The sequence below is a fragment of the Puma concolor genome, chromosome A1 (genome assembly GCF_028749965.1).
Source record: "Puma concolor isolate L17-30 chromosome A1, mPumCon1.1.hap2, whole genome shotgun sequence".
Taxonomy (NCBI): Eukaryota; Metazoa; Chordata; class Mammalia; order Carnivora; family Felidae; genus Puma; species Puma concolor.
In genome coordinates, this window is record NC_141667.1 from 231,175,305 (window position 1) to 231,202,991 (window position 27,687).

The 27,687-nt window shown below is 40.7% G+C and overlaps 1 protein-coding gene and 1 long non-coding RNA gene across 6 annotated transcripts in view; both read right to left on the reverse strand.

The window, feature by feature from the left end:
* The window catches only part of FRY (FRY microtubule binding protein), a 463,051-nt gene that overhangs the window by 307,007 nt on the left and 128,357 nt on the right, over positions 1-27,687 (reverse strand). The gene's annotated exons all lie outside the window — the stretch shown is intronic.
* LOC147584838 (uncharacterized) lies at positions 8,170-22,023 on the reverse strand. The gene is made up of 2 exons (XR_015253810.1): positions 20,378-22,023; positions 8,170-20,131 (listed from the first exon to the last, which is right to left on the reverse strand). It is a non-coding gene; the product is annotated as an uncharacterized LOC147584838 (long non-coding RNA).

Sequence of the window (27,687 nt, forward strand, 5' to 3'; positions counted from 1 at the left end):
GCCCAGTCTGAAGCTGCCCTCGGAGTGAGGGCCGGTGTGGTGGCCACCCTGTTAGGCAGTTGTTGTAGAGCGAATGCAAAGTTAGCACAGGTGCATAGTCTTCTAAAAGAAACAACTTAGTTGATCGCTTAACCGTATTTTCTTGATTTTCACTGGATCAAATCGTTTTTCCAAGTGGCCAATTTTACCAAAGACTTTGGCTTTGGGTACTATGAAGAATAGATACATGGACTGATACTCCTCCTGGAAATAAATTCCATATTCTGGATAAATTATTTAAATTCTTGGACCGCAAACCTAAGTGAAGGAACTCAGAGTTAAGCAGAACATCACAGCTGAGTCCCTCTGGGGGCACTTGCTAAACTGCATAAACTTTAGCTTTGATTTTCAAGACCGCACAGGGGGACGGTAAAAAGCCCAGAGATTTCCCCCTCTCTGTGGAGTAGTCTAATAGCTAGTCCAATGTTACCAATGTAGTCCAACATAACGTTGAGACTACAAAGGGCTATACACACAGTGCCTATGAATGGAAAATGGCACCCAGCCTTTCACCAAGAGGGGGATCCCCCCAAATACTACACTTTCAAATGTAGGCACTAAGCAGAGAAAAAAGAATCACTGCTGAAAATCTGGACTCACACGCTGGTCCTCATATTAGTTTGGGACTGAATTTCACACTACTTAGATAGTCCAAAATGTTTTAGGCCAAAAATTTGATTTTGAGTGATCCTTGACTGGTAGTGTTCTCAGGTAGTATTCTGGTAGAAATAAGTGCCATCTGTATGTTTTCTTTGGAAAAATGTCTTTCCATGTCCTCTGTCCATTTTTATATCAGATTTTTTTTTTGTCTGTGTGGGTTGAGTTGTGTAACTTCTTTACATATTTTGGATATCAACCCCTTATTAGACACATTGTTTTCAGATGCTCAACACTGCTAATCATCAGGAAAATAAAAATCAAAACTACAATGAGATTATCATCTCACACCTGTCAGAACAGCTAGTATCAAAAACACAAGAAATAACCAGTGTTGGGGAGGATATAGAGAAGACGGAACTCTCACGCACTGTTGGTAGGAATGTAAATTGGTGTGACCACGTGGAAAACAGTAGAGATTTCCAAAAAAAATTTTTTAAATAGAATTATCATACGATCCAGTAATTCTACTTCTGGGTATTTCCTCAAAGAAGACAAAAACACTAATTTGAAAAGATACAGGCACTCCTATGTTTATTGTGGCAATATTTACAATAGCCCAGATATGGAAGCAACTCAAATGCCCATCCATACATGAATGGATACAGAAGAGGAGGTGTATATACGACGGAATATTATTTAGGCATAAAAAGGAAGGAGATCTTGTCATTTGTGACAACATGGGTGGACCTAGAGGGTATCATGCTAAGTAAAATAAGACGGAGAAAGAGAAATAGCATATTATTTCACTTACACGTGGAATCTAAAAAACAAAATGAACGAACAAACACATAGCAACAGACTCCTAAATACAGAGAACAAACTGGTGGTTGCCAGGGGAGGGAAGTGAGGGGATGGGCAAAGTGGGTGAAGGGGATGAAGAGGTTCAAACTTCCATTTATCAAATAAGTAAGTCACGGAGGTGGAGAGTAGGTCATAGGGACTACCGTCAATGATACCATAATGATGTTGTATATGGTGATGATGATGACCGCACTTGCTATGGTGACTGCAAAATGTGTAGGCTTGTTGGATCACCATTTGGTGCACTTGAAACTGATAAAACATTCGGTGTCCAATATACTACAATAAACAAAAAAATAAGTGCCAAACATCTCTGAAAGAATGCGTCTTTTCTTGGAGTCAAAGAATTGTCACACATAAAATTCCAAGGAAAATAAGTAGTTCACAGGAAAAAACTAGTTAACTTGCTAAGTACACAAGGAACCGAGGCATTGTAAGGAACAATTAGCAGATATAACAAAGAGCAAAAAATAGATCCCTGAGGATTTCAGATAATGGAATTAGTAAATACAGACTCTGAGATAACTATATTTACTATTTTTAAATAAATATAAGACAAGTTTGAAAATATGTTCAGAGAATCAGAAATATTTTTTAAACTTTTTTATGTTTTATTTATTTTTGAGAGAGAAAGAGAGAGAGAGAGTACAAGCAGGGGAGGGGCAGAGAGAGAGGGAGACATAGAATCCAAAGAAGGCTCCAGGCTCTGAGCTGTCAGCTCAGAGCCTGATGCGGGGCTCAAACTTGTGAACTGTGGGATCATGACCTGAACTGAAGTCGGACGCTTAACCGACTAAGCCACCCAGCTGCCCCTGAGAACCAGAAATATTAAAAGATATCCAAATAGACTAGGCAGAGAAACAAATATACTTTAGAAGTTAAAAATATAATAAGTGAAGTTAGAAATGAAGAGATTTAACAATAAATTCAACACAGCTGGAAGAAAGAATTGGTGAACTGAAAGATATATCTGAAGAAGTTATGTAGAATGTAGCACAGATAGAAGAAGAGACAGGAACTGTGAACGAGATTAAGAATGAGAAAGTCTAACATGCATCTAATCATAGCTCCCCAAGAGTAGGATTATATTTTTGACTTATTGAGAATTTCCCCAACTGTGCCTGTCAATTAAGTTGAATTATAAGCAGGGAAAATTCATAGCATAAAAAACATGTAAAAGGAGAACTAACTCTCAGTGTAGTGCAGATGGAATTATAAGATCATTGCTAGGTGTGTTAGAAAGAGGACCAAGTAGAAATACTGTATTTTGGGGACTCATGGATGGTTAGACATCTTTGCCAAAGAGTACTCATGGTGAGAAAAACCAGAAAAGGGTTGAAGAATTGGGCCAGATGGACATTCTTAAATTTGAAAGTTAAAAAGGTAGAAATCTCATATAAATTTTTAGAATGTTTCCTTAAGAATTATTCTGAGGGGACGCCTGGGTGGCTCAGTTGATTACGCACCAGACTCTTGGTTTTGGCTCAGGTCATGATCTCACGGTTTGTGAGCTCGAGCACCACCTCGGCCTCTGCTCGGACAGTGCGGAGCCTGCCTGGGATTCTCTCTCTCCCTCTATCTCTGCCCCTCCCCCACTCACTGTCGTCTCTCTCTCTCTCTCTCCAAATAAATTTAAAAACGTTTTTTTAAATAATTATTCTGAGAATAGCAAGAAAAATAACATCTGTTGAGTAGTTGCTGCATGCTTGAGCTTTATAAGTACGATTGAATTTAATCTTCACAATCCCAAGAGGTAGGTCATGTAATAGCTGTACAGCTGCATGTAACAGCCTCAAGATATGAGGCCTTGTCCGGGCCACATGTTTAGGAATTGGTCAGGCTGAGATTCAAACTTGAGTTTCCTGATTCCAGATTTGGACCGCCTTAGGGAAACAGGAAAACAAATAATTTTTGAGGAAAGAGGATAACCAATGCTGGATTTGGAGTAAAAAGAATTTGGTTGAACTCAGAGCTCCCATTTAGAAGTGGGAAATTATAACATATAATTTCTTAGTAAATTACGTAACCGCTCAGAGACTTCGTTTTTTTCCGTTTGTAAATTGGGAATAGTAGTATTACCTGACTCTGATTCTTAGTTTGATAAATTAAATGAGACAATGCATGTGAATGTGTAGTGTGCTATACAAATACTATTATCTTCTCTAATTTACCCTAATTTCCATTACCTGTTGTTTTAACCAGTAATATTCTGAATATTATGGAATGGTGAAACATTAATACATAAAATCTAACCCAGATGCAGAAAATTCAAGGCAAAACTTTTCGCCAAATGATATGGTATGCGGAAAATTTTTTTTGGTTGGAGCTAAGTCTGGGATTACAACATTCTTTCCCGTACGCTATAGGGGCTGGGAAAATCAGTATTAAATAGGCAATAATTAAGTTGCAAACAGAATGACACAGAGGGAGGTTAGTTTACATTCCAGAATTTACTTTATCATGTTAGGTAAGTTTCCACGTCATCTGTTTACCATTGTCCAGGTAATGAACCTAGAAGAAAGTATTTCCTTCTCGTGACAAGCATATTAAAGATCTCTATAGGAAAAGAGCAAAAGTCGTGGGAAATGAATTGAAATCACAGCATAGGAATTACAGAATTTAAACTGACACATTTTATTATTATTTTTCAAAATAAATTATCTATTAAGATACTCCAGCTAAGAAAAGAATATTCATATATGACTGGGCATACTGATTTGGGAATGGTTCAGCACCTCCCCAGACGTTGCCTCTCTTCTTTGGGGACACCATCACCTTTGCCACCCAGACCTAATCTCTGAAAAATCAAGGTTTTGGCCTTTGTTTTCCTCTCAGAGTTTTTATTTTAATTGGATACGGTCCAAGGCATTGTTTTTCATCCTTTGGTATCTATGTCAGAAGAGAAAAAAATGCCACGTTCACATGCCTCCATCCAGGTTTTCTCAAGTTGTGACCCGTATGCTGCTTAATGTCCTATTTTGGCCAAACCGTCTCTCCCATGACATGCTGTTTTAGGCTTTGCATGCTTCAGAGTCAAAGACGCAATGGGCCGGAAAGGGGGATTTCTGAGTGATCCTGCTTCAGAGTATGTGGCTTCTTAGCTACCGTATTTACTAACGAGGCACAAGGTGCCACAGCGGTTGACAGAATTGTTCGATATTCTACGCAAACAAAGGTTGTATCAAGGAGATACACGCAAACAAGTCTTCAAACCCTCTTTAAGTCACATGTACTCTGGCACCCTTCTAAAGAGACGCGATAGGCCACCCATAAAGTCAAATCACTTTCACAAGTAGAGGTGAGCCTTCTTTCTTGGGAAACTATTTTGGTTTACTTCGGAATTGCAGGGCTTTTCTGGGCCCGTGACCTACTTATCTTCGCATTCCCAGGACCAAGCACAGCGTCTGCTGTATGTGTTGAATATTTCTTGGGTGAATGAATAAATATACCAGGCAAAGAAATGGCAAAGTGATTGTTTGATAAGATGAAAAATGAGATTTTTATTTATTTATTTATTTATTTTTTACTGAGATTTCAAATATTTTTGTGGTGTAGGAAGATGCCAGGTTGGGGGTGGGGGGGTTGAGGGTAAGGGAGTGGTGGGGGAGACTAGAAAGGTAAGAGATGGACAATTAACAAACAGGTCTACTGTTCAAAGGCTCTTCCTCTGACACGGAACCCATTAAAAATCCCAAACTGGCCTCTGTCTGTCATCACCACAGGAGTAAGACAGAGAGATATCCAAGCAGAAATCACATCGAAGAACAGCTATGGAACCAGGGTGGCTGGAAGGTGGCAGAAAATGAGACTCCAACAAAAGATTTGGAGCTTCATGTAGAGAGTCTGGAATGCCATTAAAAAAGTTTTAGATTTTCTGTTTCTGTAGGCAGTGGAAAGCCATCAATATTGTTCATAGGAGAGGGGTGCTTGGATGGCTCAGTCGGTTAAACGTCCGACTTTGGCTCAGGTCATGATCTCACGGTTCATGACTTCGGGCCCCGTGTCGGGCTCTGTGCTGACAGCTCGGAGCCTGGAGCCTGCTTCGTATTCTGTGTCTCCCCCTCTCTCTCTCTCTCTCTCAAAATAAGTAAACATTAAAAAAATATTGTTTATAAGATAATAGATATGCAATGCTCCGTAACACTTGAGGGTCAAGTGATACCACACTTCTTTATTTTCTCCAATTAAATCAGAGCCCACACCAGCTTGTTCCCACTGTTACTAATTGGTCTCTGGTGTTCCCTCCTCTTCCTGAGGATCATCTGAGAATTCCCCGAGGCTCTGACAGCTCCCACAAGAGGTTTGCCAGACTTCCAGTTCCTGAGAAGGGTTAAGTCCTCACCATTAAACCTTTTTTTTTTTTTTTTTGAAGGGGAAGTGAAATTTACATACATAAAATAACCCATTGTAAAGTGAACAATTCCCAGTATGCCTTATGATGCCACTGTTGCCCCTCACATGCTGCTGGGGGGCTGGGAGCCGCTGTGCTGTCTGACATCGCTCTTCCATGTGGAGGTCAAGTCTCTCCTGCTCCCCTTTCTGCCTCAATGGTGGAAAATTTGGAAGGGAAGTTCCCCACAGGGATTCCACCCCCTTTCCCTCATCTCAGATTCCTCTTGCTCAGACTCCTGAGGTCTAAGTGCCAGTGCCTGTCTTTAGGGGCCCGATTCCTCTGAGGCCCTGCCTCATGGGATGGATTCAAGCACGGCCTGGGGCACCCACCTCTCCCAGAACCTGCAACTCTGTTCCCTTCCTGCCCAAGGGAACTACCCGTGCTGCTCTGCATTTATTTCCACCCCACTCTCCACCCAAATCAAAAGATTAGTTCCCTTCCTTTCTGACAGCTCATCAGTAAGAGGGTCCAGCCTTTAGGACACCCCTGCCCCCTCCAAAAAATCCCACCCTATTTTTATCTGTAGAGCAGACAGTTATTCTTGACAAATCTTAATTCTTCCTCCCGAGTTAATTCATCCTCCTTATGCTATGAAAAGGACAGACAGTAAAACACCTTGTCGTGTTGGAAACAGACACACATACGGAAGCCTCAACTGTTCAGGTCTTTGAAGAGACTTTGCTCTATTGGTTTTATGTAAAAGTTTCAGGTCATTTATGGAGGGCATTTTGATAGGGATAGAATATACAGAACACAGCTGTTTTTTTTTTTTTAATTTTTTTTTCAACGTTTATTTATTTTTGGGGACAGAGAGAGACAGAGCATGAACGGGGGAGGGGCAGAGAGAGAGGGAGACACAGAATCGGAAACAGGCTCCAGGCTCTGAGCCATCAGCCCAGAGCCCGACGCGGGGCTCGAACTCACGGACCTCGAGACAGTGACGTGGCTGAAGTCGGACGCTTAACCGACTGCGCCACCCAGGCGCCCCCAGAACACAGCTGTTTGAATGGGATCATGGAAGCTTCATTAGAGGAAAGAGTACACGTAGGAAGAAGGTGAACTCATCTTGCCACGGAGTAGGTGCAAAGAACGTGTGACTGGAAGGACCGTACGTGGAAAGCTGACATTCTGTTAAATGCCTGGGGTAAAATCATGGAGGATACGGCACTCAGCTTATTTTACATATCCCAGAGATACAAAATACTAAGATTATATGGGAAGGCAAAAAAAGCCTTAGTGGTATTCCACGCTATACCAAGCATCTCTTTTTTACATTTATGATTGGAAGGCTAAGAGAAAACCAAAAATTTTAATGAAGTGTTCAGTTTCTTATTTTGCAGATGACATCTCAAATGACATCTCCTAATTCGTCTGAATTTGCATTCTCCCCCTGCCAGGGAACTATCAACCTGGATCCAGAGGCTGACGTCAATTTCTTAGCTGTAGGTACACTGAGATACCTGTGAGGTCTTTCCTTCACATGGGACCATTAGAATAGTGTCCGGGAACACTAAATCCACTCCACCATCAAAAGTTACTTGTTTAGGGCCGCCTGTGTGCCTCAGTTGGTTAACATCCGACTCTTGATTCCGGCTTAGGTCATGATCTCATGGTTTGTGAGATTGAGCCCCTCACGGGGCTGCGCACTGGCAGGGTAGAACCTGCTGGGGAGTCTCTCTCTCCCTCTCTCTGCCCCTCCCCCACTCGCTTATGCTCTCTCTCTCTCAAAATAAATAAATAAACACTTTAAAAAATTACTTGCTTAATTATTCAACACTTGGTAATGTAGCAATTAGTGTACAGAAAAAAAAAAAATCAGACTTGGAGCTTTCAAAAGACACCTCATGCAGTCATGAAGAAAACGTTCCCTTCCCAGGGAGATAGATTAGTAGGTAGCTGGCAGGGCAGGTAACTTCTGAGTCGGCCTCGGGAACACAGCCCAGAAGTGACTTGAAGGCATTCTCTCAATTCAATACCTGTTTGTTCAGGTGCCCTCTTTACCCACGTGCATCCCACCTGGCCCTAATGATCTTTTCTAGTAACTGAAAGAGCAACAAATCAGCCCTTTGTCTCGGCTCAGTAACTCTTGAGCCCTACTCCTCTTCCCCGGGCATTCTTCTATGTTTGTTATCTTGCAACATTGTTTCAGTGTTAGAACATTTTGAATGAGGTCAAAGGTGAAGAAAGAATCTCCGTCTTAAAGAATGTTTTGTGGAGATGGGCCAAAACGCAGAACAGGATTAGTGCATTCTATTATTCCTAAGTTTACTTTTAGAAAAAAAGGATGATCTTTGTTCTTTACCCTGTGGCATAGTATCTTTTATCTAAACACTACATAACCAGGTCTCAGTTCCATTTCACAGTGATATTTCTTTTGCTAATTTCTTATTATATCTTAAGTATATTGTACGTAGTTGCATGTACTGCATAAAACATTCCTTTCATTTCTACTGAGGACAGGTAGATAGCAAGAGTTTTCTTGGACATGTTGAGTTATAAACAGATTTTAGTAGGTTTGATAGTCTGTAAGGTCTAAATTTTCATATATAAATGATAGCTAAAAAAAAAAGAAATATAAAACATCCCTTTTCTTTCTTTAAAAAGAAAGAAAGAAAGGGCATGGCTTTGGATACCAGATAGCTAAATGCTGATTCCTTCTTGCACTTTGTATTTTTGCTGCAGCAAACCTAACCTTCTAGAAATAAACATCGCTTGAAGAATAGGGAAAAGTTGAACATAAGGAAACGCAAAAGGCAAAAACACCTTAATGAAGAGGATCCTTATTACATATGCATGGTGTCTTGCAGATTGTTCCTTTCCACTCATCTACTTCCACATTTAACGAGTGTCTACCACATGCTGGGCACTGGGTTTTGTTCCAGGGACACAAAACATGGCTTATGTCCTCACTGGGTTATAGCCTAAACCTGTGATGTCCAAAATGGTAGCCACTAGACCTATGTGGTTATTGAGCACTCGAGTTGTGCTGTAGAATACATGCATCAGATTTCAAAGACTTAGCACACACAAAAAAAGAGAATATGAAGTTTCTCAGGGCATGTGGGTGGCTCCATTGGTTAAGCGTCTCACTCTTGATTTTGGCTCTGGTCATGATCTCACGGTTCGTAAAAACAAGGCCAGCTTCAGGCTCTGTGCTGACAGTGAGGAGCCTGCTTGGGATTCTCATTCTCATTCTCTCTCTCTCTCTCTCTCTCTCCCCCTTCCCCGCTTGTACTCTCTCAAAAATAACTAAATCAATATTTTAGAAAAGAATATAAAATATCTCAATAATCATTTTTATATTGATGACATGTTAAAATGGTAACATACTGGATATGTTTGAGTAAATAAAAAATATTATTAAAAACAACTTACCTTTATTGTGGCTATTAAAACTGTTCATTTAAAAAATGTTTAAATTATTTATTTGTTTTTGAGAAAGAGAGACAGAGACAGAGAGACAGAGTGCAAGCGGGGGAGGAGCAGAGAGAGAGGGAGACACAGAATCCGAAGCAGGCTCCAGGCTCTGAGCTGTCAGCACAGAGCATGATGCGGGGCTCGAACTCACAAACCGTGAGATCATGACTTGAGCCGAAGTCGGACGCTTTACCGACTGAGCCACCCAGGAGCCCCCAAATTTTTTCAATTACATATGTGGTTCGGGTGCTATGGTAAGTGTAGTGATAGAGATAACCTCAGGGAGTCACAGGGGAGCAGGGGAGGGACACCCCATCTCAACCTATGTGGGGCAGGAATGGGGGTATGGCGTGTTGGTATTAATAAACACTTCCTAGATGAGGTGACATAACCCTAAAAATTTCTGCTACAGGAAACCATGGGGTCCAGTGAGGGTTTTTCCCATTTATTTATTTTTAATAGCGATAGTGGGAGTTCGCGCATGGGCATAGAGGAAGAAATAGGAAGTGACATGCAGAAGATTCAGAAGAGCAAAAGGATGATCGGGGAGCCAGTTCCTGATTGATCTGGGGGGATGAGGTTGAGGCCTAGAACACGAGGAGGGGCATTTCATGCTCTGAAAGTAGGGAAAATGAGGTAAGCAGTGCTATGCTCCCTACTAGAGTATGAAAAAATGTCATAGCTATGGGCATTGGAGAAATTTTAAAAATTGGGGGAGTGTAATATGTGTACATAGTAAGTTCTAACAATAAATGAATTAAGTTACACAATACATTCTGTTAGTGAGATTATGGCAAAATAGGTCCTATCATACGTTGCTGGCGGAATGTAAATTGATACAAATCCCAGTGGAGGTTAATATGGCAGCTTCTAGCCAAACTACAATTACATGTGATTCCACTTTTGGAAAGTGCTTCTGCAGATACACTGGCTGGCATTTGGCTATTCCCTCAGCAGGGTTTGTCATGGCAGAGTGTTGGAAACAATATAAATGTCTATCAATAGGGGAGTGGGTAAGTAAATAGTAGTACATATATCAATGGAATACATACACCTTTGAGCAACAGCAAAGACTTCCACAAATAGTGATTTAGAAAAATCTCTAAGATGCATTAAGCGTAAAAAAAGCAATTTACAAAAGCATCTTTATAATATGCTACTTTTTGTGTAAGAGAGAGGTACAGTAATCCATATTTATTTGTATATGTATAAAGAAACCAATAATGGGGAAAACGTAAAAGGGTAAAGGAGGTAGAACTGGATAGATGAGAACTATGGAAGGGAGGCTGTGCACTGTAGAGTTTTGATATATTTTGTGCTTTATATCATGTGATACATTTTATATTAAATAATCCATGTAGAAAAAATAAGAACAAAAGCAAAACATCAAGCATATTTATGATAGGGACCTACCAAGGTTGAGGTCACTAACAGCTCCTTGTCATATAGAGACTACCTTCAACCAAGTGCCGTTACCAGATCATCGCCTGATCTTCTTCACATTAACCTTGTAATACTTCTCCCCAGTTATTTGCCTGAAGCTGATCTATATTCTTGTCTTAACCTTCATTATTTCAAAGAAAAGATGAACACCACCGCCCACCCCCCCACCCCAGGAATTTAAAGGGAATACAGCTTAAAAAACAAAATATTCTGAACCCATGCCCCAAATGATCCTCATGAGAAATAAAAAGAGAGACTTATAAGGATATTCATGTGGTGGCAAAGCAGCCTCTCCTGGGAACAAGAATTTTGGAAGCAGATACACAAAGACTTGATGAAGAAGTAACACCAGAGAGGCACACATCTGTGCATTCTGTCAGGAAGTCGAGAAGCCCAGAATGAACCAGAGTTAAGGGCACAAGGGAACAATTTGTCCGTTGAGCTAAGGATGTTGGCTTTGAGGTACATCCACAGTGGATGTACCTTAGCATCTGGAATGCAGCTTGCACTCATAAATATCCCCTGAATGAAGGAGGGAGGGATTCAGGACTGTGGTCAGAGTACTGAATTCCTCACAAGTATTTTGTGTCTGTCCTCTCAATGAGTGAGCCTAATTTTCAAATTACAACAGACATGAGTTCAAGGGAATAAAAGCCTAGTGTCAGTAAGAGATAATAAGAGAACACCCAGACGCACTGAGTCCAAGCCTTCAGACCCAAATAAATCATATGTGAGCACCCTGAAAAGACCGTGGATGTGATCCCAAAACTGCTATTACGAGTTTTAGAGAAAGAACGACAAAGGGAAGAAGCGGTAAATTGCAAAGAAAAAGGAAAAGCAAAGTTTAGAAACTGCAAAACTATGACATGGATTTTATTTTATGTCCAAATTCCAGAGAAAATTATAAAACAAGTAGTTTTTAAGTACTTCTTAAAAATGTTTATTTATTTTTGAGAGAGAGAGAGAGAGAGAGAGCGAGAGAGAAAGAGAGAGAGAGAGAATGAATGGGAAAGGGGGACACAGAATCTGAAGCAGGCTCTGAGCTGTCAAGCACAGAGCCAGCTCAGGGCTTGAACCCACGAACTGTGAGATCATGACCTGAACCGAAGGTGGACGCTTAACTGACTGATCCACCCAGGTGTCCCAGTTTTTAAGTCCTTAAAAAGAAAGTAGTGATCATTTAGGAACCAATAGTTATTTACTACATTGACCTCTTCCCGTATTACTGGATTAAAAAAACTGAAAAGAATGTAGCCAGGAAGTTCACAAAAAGTACATTAACCTTTCATAGATAACCTAGAAATATATAGCCCAGATATCTTACTTAACGGGATTCTGAATCTACAAATGACTATTATATGTCTTGGACATAGAAGGTTCTCATTAAACATTTATTGATTGAATGAATGAATGATTAGCCTTTACCAGTTTCCCCAGGCAGTAAATTCTCTTTCCTATGTTCTTAGAGCACTGAATTCACATATGTATCACATGTCATATTGTAATTATTTTTTATGTCTGTCACTCCCACTAGAATATCATAAAGTCCTCCAGTTAGAGTCTTACTCATCTTTTGTCCTCAGGGCCCAACACTGCCCGAAATAGCATGGTGCTCAATTAGTGTTTCTGAATTAAAAACTAAACACACCAAACCCGGAATAGAAGCTCAGAAGACTGAGAATGACAGTACTAAACTCTTTTCATAAGCAATAACATGATAGGACTACCTTTCAAAAAGAAATCTAATCTTGAGCTGGATGAATAAAGAGCCCATCTCTCACGTTGGCAGTGCTCAGACAACAACTGGAGGTGTTACCACTGTATGTTACAGGGAATCTTCACAAACGGAAGCCCAGGATACTGAAAAGTATAAAAATAAGCTCCAACAGAGAATAATTTGAAATCGGAAGATACTTAGGTTATGAAGGAACTCAGAAGGACCATGGCCATTTTCAGTATGAGAAAAGTGCTGTCACAAGGGAGAAAGACTGGAATTCATGTGTCTTTGGAGCACAGAACTAGGTAGATAGTACAAGTGGGTGAATTTGGTTCCAGTATGAGGAAAAGCTTCTAGGAATTAGAGTTGCTCACTAATGGAATGGACTGATTTCACTGTAGGAAGCTCCCTGTTTCTGAAAATGTCCAGAAAAGTTCAAAGAATCATTTAACAATCCAACAGATCTAACAGGGGTATTATGGAAGGTGCTCTTGAATTGGAATAAAACACAGTGAGGGTTTCTCACCTTCCTTCTGATGCATGGGTTTTATTGCATTACTCCTTCAAGTGTATGATTCCATTATTGTCTTCAGTTTGTATATTCCATATTTCCATATGACTTCCATTACAGGAACCATGTTTTCTAAAAATTCTTTCTCACTTTTACTATGGTTAAGCTGATGGAATCTAACTAATTCTATGCGATGCTTAACTGTCAATAAACGTGTTAACCTCCAATTACTCCTTTCATCATAGATGTTGGTTTGACCAAATTTAACTGCTTCCCTATTTTGACTATGTAGGCAAAGAGATTATCTTCTTTTCATAAAAATATGGCATTACTTGTCATTATGTACATAACTCCATCTATATTTTTCTGCTTTTCCTCTTAAAAAACTCACAACCTTGACTTCTACCAATACTCTAAGCAAATCTCACATCTTCAGATTATCCCCAATAACTAGGCATCCAAATACTTCTAGAGTAAGTCATTAAGAACATAAATATATTTGAGTAAACCAACTCTAATTGGTTGACTATTAAATATTTTTAAAATATTTATTTATATTAGAGAGTGAGCATGAGCAGAGGAGGGGCAGGGAGAGAGAGGACCCCAAGCAGGCTCCACGCTGCCAGTGCAAATCCTGACATGGGGCTCAAACTCACCAACCATGAGATCATGACCTGAACCGAAATCAAGAGTTGGATGCTTAACTGACTGAGCCACCCAGGTGCCCCAACTATTATATTTTTATGTATAACTTTTATTATGTCTTTACTAGTAAGTATAATGTCTGAAAGAGTGACTTTTCTTTGTGTAGTAGTTTCCAAATACAGCTGACTTCTTAATTTAATCATGATATCCGTTTGAGAAAAGAGAAAAGTAACATTTTTCTTTTTTGAAGAAAATAGATGGAGGAAGCAAAGTAGTGAGTACATATCAGTGACTAACTAGAATATAAAAAAAGAATGAAATTATTCAATAATACAGAAACAAGTGAAGAATTATGTCAGAATATGGTTTATTGGCTAATGGTAAATTTAAGGGTCAGGAGGTTTGAGATTCTGTTTTAGGGACATAATAAACAGAGCTGTCTCCTGCATGGTCCATGACACCCTCTTGACCTCTACTGGAGTAATGCTTACATGTTGTGATTATTACTAGGGACTATCTTCTTGTCCCTACTTTGCAACTTCCGTCCCAGCCTTGTGTGGGGCTTAGAACATCAAAGATGCTTAATGTTTGTTGAATGAATGCATGAATGAATAGTAGGACCCAGAAACAGGTCAGTGGCCTGGGGTGGAAGGTTAAAACATCAGTAATAGTTAAACTAGATCAGCAGCATGAAAAAGTTTGTTTTTTAGTGTTAAACATTAATTTTACTGACATGAATATTCATGTCAGGAAAGACATGAAGGAATTAATACCGAGGAAACAAAGTGGCTTCCAGTGAACAGAGCAGCAGGTTACTCAATACCCAGCGGAAGCTAATAAGGTGAAATTGGTGTGTCCATGAAAATCAGGAAGGCAAATATTTGTCAGACTTTTGTACCAGTACTAACAGAAACAAAGTTAATATCGGCTATACTTGGAACGTCATCTGCTGTGTGCAGGCTCTTTAGAGATGGAAAAGAACTCACTAGGTTACCACATCCAATCTCCACAGAGCTCCAGATAAAGAAAACTATGGAGCACAGGCTCTGTGTCTTGCCCTACATCATACGATGGCATTTTGAGGCAGAACCGGCATCCTATGGTTTGGTTCGGATATTAGCTCAACTCTTTACTTGGACTCCAAAAAAGGGAGCTATCTCCTGCTTGACAAGAGACCTTGAAGGCTGTCCTTTCCCCTCACGGTCTCGGGATTGACAGACTTCCAACCTCAAGGTTTCCTTAAAACTTCCAGAATCATTTGGGTTATGCCACCAGACTTCCTTTCAAACAGGCTCTTTATTTTCCATCATCAGTTTTCCCAAGCTTATGTGTATCCCCCCAAACGGTACAAGATGTATTTCAAAGCAGTTTATATTGGGGAAATATAAATATCCAGTTACATTTTTAAAGTGAACGAAGTCGCAGTCAGGGTTCGAAACTCCATGCAAACCTTAGCGTTAGCCACAGGGAGTTCGGCAGAGGCATCGCCTGCGGTACGTGCACATCACACATTACGCAACTCCCGGGGGGAGGCTTACGCTGACGACTGTGACTGCCCTGGTGTGCAGTTCCGGGCGCGGGAGTTCCAAGGACAGGCTACCTCTGCCAGTTTCACAATGACACATTTAATCAGCGAGAATTGTAAATTACTCAGTGTTCGTTCTCAGCTTGGCCAAAAGCCTGCTGTACTCCTTACGTTTACCGGCCTTTAAGCAAACAACAAGCAGATCCTAGCAAAGCACTGGAGGCAAGAGAACGCATAGGTGGAACCTGGGCCAGGAGACAGAGTCCCATGCCAGATCTTCTAAAAGGAAAAATGACTGTCGGAACAAAACGTTTCAGGTGAAACTTAACTAGGATTTCTAGTTTCATCCTTTCACGAAGTGGTCAGGATTCATCTCCCTCAAAGTAGCCTATAAAGGAAGTTTCCCATAATGAAAAACTTGGCAGTGGTCTTGACTGAGTGGGCAAAGGAAGCTTTGTTAAGAAGGAAATACAGAATAGCCATTATTAAGGAAAAGAATGTAAGCTTTTGAGGCCATTTGCTAAAAAAGCAACATATTCACTTCTTAAACAAAAGATTTTACTTTACGGTCCTATGCGTCTTCCTTTAGAAAATAACTATGGTCACTCTGGGAAGTATTCTTAACATAAGAAGAAATGCAGGTTGTTTCATAATACAATTTCTCTAAAAATGTTTATGCAATATTATGCTATCATTGAGTTAATATTTTTATAAAACCTCTTTTGTCGGAGTCCTAAACACTTGGCGTCTCTTGTTACAGTTCTTAACAATTACAGAATCTTATAGTTAGAAGGTTATGTAACTGGGCAGATTGAGGCCTGGGAGACTCACAACTATAGACAGGGGTCCTAACACGCACTCATACCAAACATGGTCTTATGCATAGTCCCATCAGAACATTCATAAAGACAGGAAAATGACCGGTCTATAAAGTCAGAACTTTTAGTTTCTGTGGCTTTGTAGAGAATATAACCTGAAAGGATTCTTGTCAAAATTACCCAGATATGCAGGCTACAATACAGTACACAATTTTTAACAGGCATAGCTAAGTGTGTAGGAAAGAGGGGAAGCCACAGGGGTCCTGAAATGTCCAGGAACTGAAAACCTTTGTGCATAGGAAGTAATGCTATCATGAGCCCAAGAGAAAGGATCAAGGGGAGCAGTGGTTGATCTTGGGAAGCTAGGAGCTTGAACGCTAAGGCCAGTGTGGAGGGGCGCCTGGGTGGCTCAGTCGCTTAGGCGTCCGACTTCGGTTCATGAGTTTGAGCCCCACGTTGGGCTCTGTGCTGACAGCTCAGATCCTGGAGCCCGCTTCAGATCCTGTGTCTCCTTTTCTCTCTGCCCCTTTTCGCTGCTCGTACTCTGTCTCTCTCTCAAAAATAAATAAACATTAAAAAAATTAATTACAACCATTCTGTTTATCACTCTCAGTACAGTATTCAATCAATGACATGAGCTATTCAACACTCTTATAAAATAGGCTTTGCAACAGATGATTTTGCTCAACCATAGGCCGATGCCAATGTTCTGAGCACATTTAAGGTGGGCTAGGCTAAGCTTGGATGTTCAGTAGGTTCCATGTATCAAATGCACGTTTGACTTATGATATTTTCAACTTATGGCAGGTTTATTGAGATGTACCTGCATCGTAAGTCAAGGAAGATCTATACATGAAAGTTTTAATTTCTTACACTGTTATCATCTGTTTTGAGAGTGGATGGATAGGTGTCTGTGATAATATTTTTTATTCTTTTTTCTGGGTGAAATGCTTCCTAATTATTTTTTTAATTTAAAGGGAAAAAACCCTAAAGCTACATAAACCACAAATAAATCAAAGGAAACATACGTTACCAGTTAAAGGGAAACATACATCCATTCTTGGGAGAACCAAGGAAGTTGGTATCCTGATCTGATGATGAGGAGTTTGGAGATCTACATAAACGTTGACAGGTTTTTCTCCTTAATCAGTGTTCACTTTATAAGATTGGGGGCGCTGTTTATTTATTTATGTTAATATTTATTTATTTAGGGGAGGAGAATGCAAGCAGGGGAGAGGCAGAGAGAGGGGAACAGAGGATCCAAAGCGGGCTCTGTGCTGACAGGGTGACAGCAGCGAGCCCGAGGTGGGGCTCGAACTCAACGAACCACGAGATCGTGACCTGAGCCAAAGCCGGACACTCAACCGACTGCGCCACCTAGGTGCTCCCAGACGTGCTGTTTAAATGATGGAAGAATGCTTGAAAAATCAGAAAAGAAGGCTCTACAGGAGGTTCAGCCTTGCTAGCTATCCTTGAACATGACACATCAGGAGTAAGAAGGAGCCTTTGAGAAGATCACCACGGGAAGAGCTCAGAGTGTTGTTGTTCTGGCTGTCCTTCAGTTTGTGTTTTCTCAGAGTCCTCACCCAGTAGTTCCACTATGCAACACTGTTTTACCAAAGTACACACGCATGCGCGTGAGCGCGCGCGCGCGCACACACACACACACCCTATCCGTGCTTAAATGGAGTACACGACTCCATTTTTAGACTAATAATACAAGGAATAAATTAGGATTCTAAAATTCGTATCAAACTGTAATTTCTTTTTATGCCAAATTAATCTTCTAAAGAGATTTCTAGGAAGCAGTCTGCAGACCAGATGAGAGTTTCAAAGTAAATTTCATAATGTTCCAAAAAGCAGCAGGATCTACTAAAGACAATACTTCAGAATCCCTGTTAGAAAATCTGTCTTTTATTTGAGGTGTAACATATCTAGAGGTATATAAGAAGCCAAATGGAAAAAAAATGAGATTACCCACAGAAGGGCCTAAGATGTCAACAGGTGGAAAATAACTAGTCAGTTTTGTAAGAATAAGAAATGCTGGTTCTTTCAATTATATTTCTGGTGAGTTCCTGCCACACCTTATTCCTATTCTTCCTGCAGCTTCTCTCCCTGCACACTTCTCTATCCCTGCACACTATTCCTGCACACTTCTCTCCCATCTTCTTACCTATTTAATTTCTATTACCTAAGACATTGTTCTGCCATAGGCAATGTTTGGATTTTCCCCATGTGATTACCTCCTACTAATCATTACATTCCAAACAATGTATAAACCACCAGGCAAAGTAAATTAGATTGTCCTCATGTAAAAAATACTTTTAACGTTTATTTATTTATTTTTGAGAGAGAGAGAGCACAAGCAGGGAGGGACAGAGAGAGAGAGCAAGACACAGAATCTGAAAAGCTCCAGGCTCCAAGCTGCCAGCTCAGAGCCCCATGCAGGGCTTGAACCCACGAGCCATGAGATCGTGACCTGAGCCAAAGTCGGATGCTTAACCAACTGAGCCACCTGACTGTCCTCATTTTACATGAGGACACTGAAGCTCTGAGAGGTGAAGCCATTTGTCCAAGTCCAGACAGTCAGTAAGTGATAGAGGTAAGTGATAAATCTTTCTGAGGCCAAAGCACATAGGCTCTCTACCCCACCTATGCCTTCGTTTGGCAAATATTTATTCAGCACCTAGTATGTACCAAGCGTTATGCTAAATTCTGGCACATAAACTACGGAAAGGGAAATGATCCTTATCATCACATAAGTGACAGTGTTCTCTCCGAACTGTCTCAAGAAGTCCAGATCCACAATGGCTCTGGAGTCACCCGTGCTAGAAAGCAGACATCAGTTACGCTAGCTGGCATTTTTTGTTTGTTTGCATTTTAAATCGCCGAGGCTTTCAACATTAAGTTCCGGCAAAGACCGTGAAACAATTCAGGCAAGGTTTCAGTCCAGGGCTACTTCCTCTCTTCCACAGACCTCTCACGATGCACATGGCCCTGTCTTGACAATCTCCCCCTAACTTTTATTTGTAGCCGTGACAGATTTCACCAGATTCCATTCTGTATTCTAAAGAGGCGGGGACTATGGGTTCTTCCTCACGCTGTTCTCTGTCTTGATTGTTGGATCCGGGACACATCCCCACAGGGCAGGATGCCCAGTTAATGAGGGTCAGCCCAAGGACCCTATCACAGCTAGTCTTTTCTCCTATGTCTAGGGCCTCCAGAAACCACAGAAATGCTGAATGCCTGAGCCCCTTGGTTATTTTCCTGTTAAATAATTGGTGTGGCTATCGTGCTGAAATTCCCTTTCTGAAAAGCTAAGGAAACATCAAAAGAGATCCCCAATATACACAAATACTTTCACCATAGTATTGTTCGAAACAAATGTCCAAGAGTAGGTAATTGGCTAAGCATATCGACGCACCTGGAATAGTATCATCACACACATCAGAGCTTCAGTGTCCTCATGTAAAATGAGGACAGTCAGGTGGCTCAGTTGGTTAAGCATCTGACTTCAGCTCAGGTCATGATCTCATGGCTCGTGGGTTCGGGCTCTGAGCTGACAGCTTGGAGCCTGGAGCTTTCACACATAATTATGGTTATGAGGACAAGGTATTAACATAAATATGAATACAATATATATTAAGATAAAAATTATGTATATATAGGACTTAAAAATTTTTTAATAAAAAAATGAAGAAAACGAAAGAAAATATTTACGGATAACACAAGTTTTTGTGTTCAGGATTTTAGATGATTCGCTTTTCTTTTCTCTACTTGTGCAAACAATACAGTAAAAGTAAGGTTTGTAGCTATTCTTTTAGCATAGATAATTTTGACACATTCTTATTAGGAGCCATATAACTTCAAATACAGACTGATTGTAATGGGCTCAACAAATCTAAGATTGAAAACTGTGTGCGTGGTATGATCTTGTTATTTGAACTCTCTGTGTCTCAATGTCTCATTTACAGAACAGGGAAAATAAAGATATGTCCATCATAGAGTCGTTAGGAGGATTAGATGAGCCAATGCCTCAAAAAAAGTGCAACACCATGCCTGGCACATGGAAGGAACTTGGGAAGAGTTAGCTATGATCCTGGCATACACATGTCAATATTCCATTTACAGACCAGGATAGAATCATTCATTCATTTGCCCACTTACTCATTTTTTTTTTTTTTTAATTTTTTTTTTTTCAACGTTTATTTATTTTTGGGACAGGGAGAGACAGAGCATGAACGGGGGAGGGGCAGAGAGAGAGGGAGACACAGAATCGGAAACAGGCTCCAGGCTCTGAGCCATCAGCCCAGAGCCCGACGCGGGGCTCGAACTCACGGACCGCGAGATCGTGACCTGGCTGAAGTCGGACGCTTAACCGACTGCGCCACCCAGGCGCCCCACCCACTTACTCATTTTACACACACTTTTTGGATGAACCATGGGAATCTACCCCCAAAACCAAGAGCATACTTTACATACTGTATGTTAGCCAATTTGACAATAAATCATATTTTAAAAAAGCCCACACATTTATTGAGTCATGCCTAGGTGTCAGGCAGTATTGTAGGTATTTTTAATTAAAAAAGAAACAGCTTTTATCCTCAAGGAGTTCATTCTCCAATGGGGGAGACAGACAAGTGACTAGAGCATCATAACCAAGGTTGGCAGAAGGCTCTAAGGAGTACTTACAAAGGGATACAACTCAGCATGAATGTGAAGGGCTTTCCAGAAGGGTGTCCAGCTTTCCAGAAGGGCTCAATGCTTATCAGGTTCTGAAGGAGGCTGAAAATTTTAGGACAATTGGGGCACTGATGGAGCAGGGAGGGACAAAGTCAATTTTAGCCAGTGGGGACAGCACGGAGGAGAGGGAAGGTGCATGGATGGTGGCATAGGAGGTGCAAATGGTGAAGAAATGGTGCACAGGTTTCAGTTCCTGGTTGGAGTTCAGTATACCTGGAGTGTAGGAGTGACTTTGGGAAGCCAGCCGTTACCTCGACGGGCACCTGCCTCAATTACATCGGGACTCCATGAGGCAATCTTACCATCTGAGCCAGGTCTTTCAAAGATAAGGCTTTACAAGACAAAACTATTATCTGTGTCTGTACATGTCCATGTGTCATCTCTGAGAAATGCAGCCCTATAATGGTCTTGAATAAAGTCTCTGAATAACACAGTCTCACATGTTAAAATAGACAAAGACACACCCACCGGACAACTGTGTCTTTCCCACTATCTGGACTCTGCTAAACAAAAATACATCTCGACGTGTGTAACAATGAATTATAACACGAAGCCCATCAGTGTTTCATCATTGCCGGTAGAAAAACATGTGATTCTTACTTTTTCTGTGGGAGGTAACATTTTGCTGACAAATCTGGCTACTTCACTAGGTAAGAGACAAGATACAGCAATGCACCACAGCAAAAGGATGAGGAGAAGAAAAGAATTAGATGCTGCTACTTAATATTTTTATGCCTTTTGTTCTTCTTGAAAATAATTCAAAACATACAGTACGATTGGGGCACTTGGGTGGCTCAGTTGGTTAACCATCTGACTTCGGCTCGGGTCATGATCTCGTGGTTTGTGGGTCAAGCCCTGAGTCGTCAGGCTCTGTCCTGATGGGGTGGGACCTGTTTGGGATTCTCTCACTCCTTCTCTCTCTGCCCCTTGCCCGCTTGTGCCCTTTCTCTCAAAATAAATAAACAAATTAAAAAAAAAAAAACCATACAACATGATTAATCAAATTCAGGACTCTGGAAAATTCCATTTCTTGCTGGTGTGGGAAGGTGGGGTGTGACTTGTAGGAAAGAGCACGGGGGCACAGTTGTAGTAGTCGCTTTCCTCACTTCCCCGGCTTGGTGCGGGCATTTCCCCAACTTCTCAACTTTCATCTTTTACAAGCCAAAAGATTTTTCTCCTATCAGAATGGAATATCTGGATATATAATTATCATCTTCTAAAGTCTGATGCATAGATCGTAACTAAACTTGATTTGTTTAGTTGTATCAAGGGGTATCAAGGGGTAAACACATCATCCTGAGTTTTCTAAAATATCTCGGGGCGCCTGGGTGGCGCAGTCGGTTAAGCGTCCGACTTCAGCCAGGTCACGATCTCGCGGTCCGTGAGTTCGAGCCCCGCGTCGGGCTCTGGGCTGATGGCTCAGAGCCTGGAGCCTGTTTCCGATTCTGTGTCTCCCTCTCTCTCTGCCCCTCCCCCGTTCATGCTCTGTCTTTCTCTGTCCTAAAAATAAATAAAAAACGTTGAAAAAAAATTAAAAAAAAAAAAAGAGTCTCTTATAGTTAGCCTCTCTGCTTTAAAAAAAAAAAAAATCTCAAGAATAGGTTCTAAAATTGTTCTTCATCATCCGTTACAAGCCACTACATTATGATTTGTAAAGCTAGATATATAGTCCGCATGAAACAGTAGTTGCATGAGAACTTATATTTTCTAGGATTGATAGCAATTCAAATCTTGGCTTATAGAAACACAATTTTATTAAAAGGTCAGTACTTTAAGGGGAAAAGAAGGCAAGGCGAAATCCCTTTTTCTATTTTCCTTTCATAATCTCTAAACATAACATTCAAACTGTCATCATGAATGCACACATATATTTACATAGCTGTTAATCTGTCAAATTAGAATCATCTGGAGAAAAGTCTCACAGGATTTTTTAAAAGCCTCAGAGTTGGTAACAGTAACAAAGCCTTGGTTCAAGAGCCAGGAGACAAATTATTTTTACCACTTAGCTCCAAATTTACAGAATAACCTGGAACCAACCAATGTGCTAAAAGCGACCTTGCTTCCTGCTTCATTTTTGGAGAACATTCTGGGAATAAGATAATAATTTTAGGAAATTTAGGACAGCTTGTTTGGGAAAGATAAATGTGCATGCAAACTCTTCTTTATATAGAACCTGCCTAACGTATATCATCACTGCAGAGTAGGAGTTAAAAACAAACAAACAATCAAACCAACAAACCCAGGGATTTAAAAGACTGGCTTATGCTTTTCCTATTCAGTTAAGAGTATCACCATTCACCAAACTGCACAATCTCATAATACTGGTTACACGTAGGGGGATGAGAAAAAAAGAAATTCTTATTAGTTGCTTACTATACACGAGGCACTGACATGTGTTATCTCTTTTAAACTTCAGAACCACCCTATTTTATAGATGAGGAAATGAAGTTCAGAATGGCCAAGGAACTTGACGAAAATCACAGACTTCCTGGAATCTACCAGTCTATTTCTTGATTCCATGTCTCCTCCATCATTACATCTCTGGCCCAGGCTTCCAGGAGGCTAATGAGTCTTCGAACCATAACTCTTTAATAGATCTTGAATGTACGTCTCTGTCTTAGCTCAGGCTCTTTCCATTTCTCACCTAGCCTAGCACCCAGGTTGCTAATGGTTTCTCTGGTTCTGAAGTTTATTTTCTTTGACACAAGGATGTGTAATCTCAAGAGCTATTTTTTCTAAACCACAAACATTGATGCCATTCTTGTTCTGTGTCTGGATTATGAGTTACCTATGAGCAAGGGTGATGTCAGCAAGGTGACAGACTAGGAAGCTCCAGGCCCCTGTTCTCCCACCGAAATACCAAATGAACAACAATATAGGGCCCCAAGTAGCTTTGTGGGAACTCTAGAAACTAGTCAAGAAGCTGTCAACCAAGTGAATGTCTGGCCAAGAAAAGGTCACTCTCAAAACTATAGGATATTTCGTGGCATTTTTGCCTGCCCTTACCCTCTACCCAGTGCAGCATGACGTGGTCAGGAGGATGCCACCCAATTCCTGGTCCCTTGCCCAGGACAGGAGGAAAGAGTGGAATTTGCTTGCAACATTCTGGCTTGTCGGCGGGACTGGTTTCCGTCTGGCCTGCTCAGAACACTGATGGGAATGGCGTCATGTTTTGGACATCAGGCTGGAAGCTGCCGAGGCAGGGGTGATGCAGTGGCCTGTGAGGGCTTCAAGGGACGGCAGATCCCTGGACACCTGGGCAAGAGATTTCAGGTAGAGGAGTACAGGAGGATATGTGAAATCCTGAGAATGAGCAGGGGTGAAACTCGAGGGAAAGTTAAGAGATTTAAAAGCAGCTGGGTATACAAGCGAGTTGGAGAAGAAAAAGCATATGCACAGGCCCAGGGAAAACATATATTCCGGAAAAAGGCCGAGAGGGCCTTGAATCTTCGTGGCAGGCTAATCAGTGATCTTCCTCTGCACAGAGCCAGTTTACTAGGACTGGCTGAGAAAAAAGTTTTTCAAATGCCTCATTTTCAACAAAAGATCACAAGACACACAAAGAAAGAGGTAAACACGGCCCATTCAAAGGAACAAAATAAATCTCCAGAAACTAACCCTAAAGAAACACAGGCCTTGAGCCTAACAAAGACTTTAAAACATTTTTTTTTTTTTTTAAGTATTCTCAATAAGATAAAGGAGAACACAGACAACTAAACAAATTCAGGAAAACAATTCAGGGATAAAATGAGGCCATCAACAAAGAGATCAAAGTTATTAAAAAGAACCAAACTAGGGGCACCTGGGTGGCTCAGTCAGTTGAGCGTCTGACTTCAGTTCAGGTCATGATCTCAGTTTGTGGGTTCCAGTCCCACGTCGGGCTCTGTGCTGACAGCTCAGAGCCTGGAGCCTGCTTCGATTCTGTGTCTCCCTCTCTCTCTGCCCCTCCCCTGTTTGTGCATGCTCGCTCTCTCCCTCTCTCTCAAAAATAAACAAACATAAAAGAAAGAAGCAAACTAAAATTATAAAGATGAATAAAACAAGAAATGAATTGAAAAATTCACTAGAGGGGTTCAAGAACAGATTTAAATAGGCAGAAAAAGAGAATCAGAAAACTTTAAGATGAGTCATTTGAAATTGTTGAGTCTGAGGAAGAAAAAGAAACAAGAATGAAGAAAATTAAAAGGACTTTTGAGATAACACCAAACACATCAATATATGCATCGTGAGAGTCCCACAAGGAGAAGAGAGGGAGAAAAGGGCAGGGAATTTATTTGAAGGAAAAACAGTAAAACTGTCCCAACTTTGAGGAGAGCCACAGATACAAGAATCTTAACAAACTCTAAGTAGAATAAACACAAACAGACCCACCCTGAGACACATGATAATCAAACTGTAGAAAGTCAAGGACAAAGAGAGAATCTTAAAAGCAGCCAGAGAAAAGTGACTCGTCATGGCTAGGGATCTTCAATAAGATTCTTGGTGGGTTTCTCAACAGAAATGTTGCAGGTTAGAAAGCAGTAGGATGATATAGTTCAAGTACTAGAAGGAAAAACTGTCAACTGAGAATACTATATCTGACAAAACTGCTCTTCGAAAATGAGAGAGAAATGAAGATATCCCCAGATAAATACAAGTCGAAGGAGTTAACAGTAGACCTGGCCTACAAGAAATGCTAATGGGAGTCTTTCAAGTTGAAATAAAAGGACACTCGACAGCAACCTGAAACAACATGAATATACAAGTCGTCTGGCAAAAATCTATATATGGACAAATACAAAAATGTGAATTATTGTAATTTTGGTTTGTAACTCCGCTGTTTTTTTCTTTTATGGAGTTAAAGACTAATGAATAAAAAAGTAATCAGGGGCGCCTGGGTGGCTCAGTCAGTGAAGCGTCCGTCTTCAGCTCAGGTCATGATCTCGCAGTTTGTGAGTTTGAGCCCCGCGTCAGGCCTGGAACCTGCTTCGGATTCTGTGTCTCCCTCTCTCTCTGCCCCTCATCTGCTCACACTCTGTCTCTCTCTGTCTCTCAATAATAAATAAACATTAAAAAAAAATTTTTTTTTTAATTTTTTTTTTCAACGTTTATTTATTTTGGGGACAGAGAGAGACAGAGCATGAACGGGGGAGGGGCAGAAAGAGAGGGAGACACAGAATCGGAAACAGGCTCCAGGCTCCGAGCCATCAGCCCAGAGCCTGACGCGGGGCTCGAACTCACGGACCGCGAGATCGTGACCTGGCTGAAGTCGGACGCTTAACCGACTGCGCCACCCAGGCGCCCCAAAAAAAATTTTTTTTAAGTAATCATAAATCTATGTTAATGGGTACAAAAAAATAAAGATATAATCTGTGGCATCAATAATGTAAGCTGAGGGGCAGGCAGAGATGTAAATAAGTACAGTTTTTGTCTGCAAATGAAGTTGTTACCAGTTTCAAATAGATTGCTATGACTTGAGGATAGTTTAGATAATCCCCATGGAAACCACAAAGAAAATATCTGTAAAATATATATGAGAGGAAATGAGAAGGAAATCAAAACAGGCCACTGCAAAAATATCAACTGAACATCAATGAAGGAAATGAGGACAAAAAGCCATAAGACTTACAGAAAAAAAAAAAAAATAACAAAGTAACAGGCAATAGTAAGCCCTCCCCTACCAGTAATTGCAATAAATGGATTGAACTTTTCAAACAAAAGATGTAGACTGACATAATGGATTAAAAAAATAAAAAACCAGGATCTGGGGTGTCTGGGTGGCTCAGTTGGTTAAGTGCCCCACTCTTGATTTGGGCTCACATCATGGTCTCATGGTTTATGGGATGGAGCCCCATGTTGGGCTCTGTGCTGACAGTGTAGAACCTGCTTGGGATTCTCTCTCTCTCTCTCTCTCTCTCTCTCTGCCCCTCCCCTGCTCTTTCGCTCTCTTTCTCCCTCAAAATAAATAAATAAACATTTTTTTAAAAAAACAGGATCCTACTCTGTGCTGTCTACAAGAGACTTTGGAACTGAGGATCTAAGAACACAAATAGATTGAAAGTGAAAAGATGGAAAAAGATAGTCAATTCAAATAGTAACTAAAAGAGAGTAGGGGTGGCATACTAATAGTCGACAAAATAATTTGAAGTCAAAAACTGTTACAATAGACAAAGAAGGACATATATAAAAACCCTAGTTCAGCAAGAAGATAGGATAATAATATATGTACGAAACATCAGAGCTCCTAAAAATATGAAGCAAATATTGATAGAATTGAAGGGAAGAATAGATAGCTCTATAATAATAGTAGAAGACTAATACTTATGAAAAAGTAATAGTCTACTTCCTGATTGGTAGTAGGTACTCAAATAGTATTTATACAACGAATGAGCGAGTGAATGAATGAATGAATGATTCCGTGTGTGATTTTTCTATGAATAACAGCCATTGGGGGGGGGGGGCGAGAGGGGAAGGAATCAATGTGGAAAAATAATCATAACAATAAATATTACAAGATCTACTAATATAGAAATGAAAATTGAATTAGGCAAGATGATCCTAATCAATGATGGAAAGCTCAAAATTAGTATTTGGGGACTCCATGGAGGAAGTATGCATTTTTGAAGGCATTCAGAAAGATAAATATGATATACTGCACTTAAAAACAGTGTCAATGCTGGGGCGCCTGGGTGGCGCAGTCGGTTGAGCGTCTGACTTCAGCCAGGTCACGATCTCGCGGTCCGGGAGTTCGAGCCCCGCGTCGGGCTCTGGGCTGATGGCTCAGAGCCTGGAGCCTGTTTCTGATTCTGTGTCTCCCTCTCTCTCTGCCCCTCCCCCGTTCATGCTCTGTCTCTCTCTGTCCCAAAAATAAATAAACGTTGAAAAAAAAAATTAAAAAAAAAAAAACAAAACAGTGTCAATGCTGGGTGTATTCATGCGATAACATGTAATATTAGTAATTTAAACATGAGACTAAAATTGGTATAAATCATTGCA